General features: G+C 49.3%; 1 pseudogene; it reads right to left on the bottom strand.

Moving 5' to 3' along the window:
* Positions 1 to 434: 434 nt before the first annotated feature.
* LOC108535855 (glyceraldehyde-3-phosphate dehydrogenase pseudogene) overlaps positions 435 to 2,620 on the bottom strand; it is a 41,364-nt pseudogene continuing 39,178 nt past the window's right edge.

The following is a 2,620-nucleotide window of genomic DNA, read 5'->3' as shown; positions in this document are numbered from 1 at the left end:
GAGGCCGAGGTTGCAGTGAGCTGAGATCATGTCGCTGCACTCCAGCCTGGGTGGCAGAGTGCGAGTCTGTCTCAAAAAAAAAAAGAATTTGTCCATATCTAAGCAGTCCTGGCTTTGAGATCTTGCATCATGCCTTGCTGCCACCCTGCTCCCCTCCGTCTTGCAGTTAGGCAGGTTCATATGATTGATCCTGCCCACTGGTTTGTGATCTGAAATGACATGTGTCACTTCCCAGCTCAGAGTCAGTGTGGGACTGCACAAGGGCATGAATGCGGGGGTTGGAGGGTTAGGCTCGTTAGGGGCCGCCAATTGGCAGTCTACCACAATGGTCAGAAATTCATTCATTCATTCATTCATTCATTCATTCATTCATACATTCATTGACTCATCAAAATTTTTTTGAGCACCTTTATCAGCCCAGCACTGTGCTAGGTTCTGGAAATACAAAGATGAATAAGCAAGGTCATCGCCCTCAAGGGGCTCCACATGTCATAGGGGAGTAGATGCAAGCAAATAATGGTAACGTAATATTATTTTGGGCCTGAGTACAGGGTACTTAGTTGATGGTATGTGACAAGGTGGGGTTCCCTAGGACCCTCCATTTCCGGGAGTCTGGGTGGAAACACTGGGGAGGGGAGATTCTCAGTGTGGTGAGGACTGAGTGCGGCAGGGACTCCCCAGCAGCTGAGGGCCTCTCTTCCTCTCGTGCTCTCGCTGGGGCTGGTGGTCCAGGGGTCTTACTCCTTGGAGGCCATGTGGACCATGAGGTCCACCACCCTGTGGCTACAGCCAAATTTATTGTCATACCAGGAAATGAGCTTGACAAACTGGTCGTTGAGGGCAATGCCAGCCCCAGCAGCAAAGGCAGAAGAGTGAGTGTCCCTGTTAAAGTCAGAGGAGACAACGTGGTGCTCAGTGTAGCCCAGGATGCCCTTGAGGGGGTCCTCCGACGCCTGCTTCACCACCTTCTTGATGTCATCACATTTGGCAGGTTTCTCCAGACCACATGTCAGGTCCATGACTGACGCATTGGTGCTGGGGACAGGAAAGGACATGCCAGTGAGTTTCCCATTCAGCTAGGGGCTGAGCTTGCCCACAGCCTTGACAGTGCCAGTAGATGCAGGGATGATGTTCTGAAGAGCCCCGTGGCCGTCATACCACAGTTTCCCAAAGGGGCCATCCACGGTCTTCTGAGTGGCAGTGATGGCTTGGACGGTGGTCACGAGTCCTTCCATGATACCAAGGTTGTCATGAATGACCTCGGCCAGGGGGATGAAGCAGTTGGTGGTGCAGGAAGCATTGCTGACCTTCTCAGGGCTGTTTCCATACTTTTCAGGGTTCTTGCCCGTCACAAGTCAGCGGAAGGGGCAGAGATGGTGACTCTTTTGTCTCCCCCCTCTAAGTAAGCCCCAGCCTTCTCCATGGTAGTGAAGACACTGGTGGACTCCACAACATCATCAGCGCCAGCATCATCCCATTTGACTTTGGTGGGACCTCGCTCCTGGGAAGATGGTGATGGGATTTCTATTGATGACAAACTTCCCATTCTCAGCCTTGATGGTGCTGTGGAACTTGCCGTGGGTGGAATCATACTAGAACATGTAGACCATATAGTTGAGGTCAGTGAAGAGGTCATCAATGGCAACAATATCCACTATGCCAGAGTTAAAAGCAGCTCTAGTGACCAGGCACCCAATACAGCCAAACCCATTTACTCTGGCCTTCACTTTCACCATGGTGTCTCAGGGATGTGGCTGGCACTGCAGGAGAATATGCAGCTGTCAGTTGAGTAGGAGGAGCAGACAGCTTGTAATGTAATATGTTAGTTCCTATGAAAGAGGGGAGCACTGTCTGGAGGAGTCTAGAGAGTCTTCCTAGAGGAGGAATATATGAGCTTGCTCTTGAAGGGCAAGTAAATGATTGCCAAGAAGAAAGGGAACAGAAGAACTTCTCAGGCAGAAGAAACCACACCTATGAGGACACCAAATATTATAGAGGGAGTGGAGAGAGGTTTGCAGTGGCTGGAGTATAGGGTGTGTAGAGTGTGAATGTCATGCCAAAGTGTTGTCATTTGATGCTGAAGCCTGGGGAACCAAAGATGGCTTTTCAACAGAGAAGTAGGATGAGAAGTCTTTCTAGGAGAATGACTGTTGAGAGGTTGGAAGATGACGTGGCTGGGGAAATATTGGAGGCAGACCAGGTAGAAGGCCACTACACAAGTCCTGGACATGACAATGAAGCTCCAACCAAGGCACAGGGGTGCGGAGTGGGGCAAGAGGCCAGATTCAAACAGAATTTCTGGGGTATAAGGGATGAGATATTGGAATGGGAGCCTGAGGATGACTAATTCTGGATGACTGACCTGAGACCTTTAGACAGGGCCTAGAGTGGAGAACCCCAGTCTATTAGGCCTCTTTAGCTTGATGGAAATATTTGTTTGTTCTAATTATCTGCTTCCTAAATAGCTTTTTTAAAAATTTTATTTATTTATTTATTTATTTATCTATTTATTTATTTATTGAGACAGAGTCTCACTCTGTTGCCCAGGCTAGAGTGCAGTGGCATGATCTCGGTTCACTGCAACCTCCACCTCCCGGGTTCAAGTGATTTTCCTGCCTCA

The sequence above is a fragment of the Rhinopithecus bieti genome, unplaced genomic scaffold (genome assembly GCF_001698545.2).
Source record: "Rhinopithecus bieti isolate Rb0 unplaced genomic scaffold, ASM169854v2 scaffold_1466, whole genome shotgun sequence".
Lineage (NCBI taxonomy): Eukaryota > Metazoa > Chordata > Mammalia > Primates > Cercopithecidae > Rhinopithecus > Rhinopithecus bieti.
This window is presented reverse-complemented; position numbering and strand designations above follow the sequence as displayed.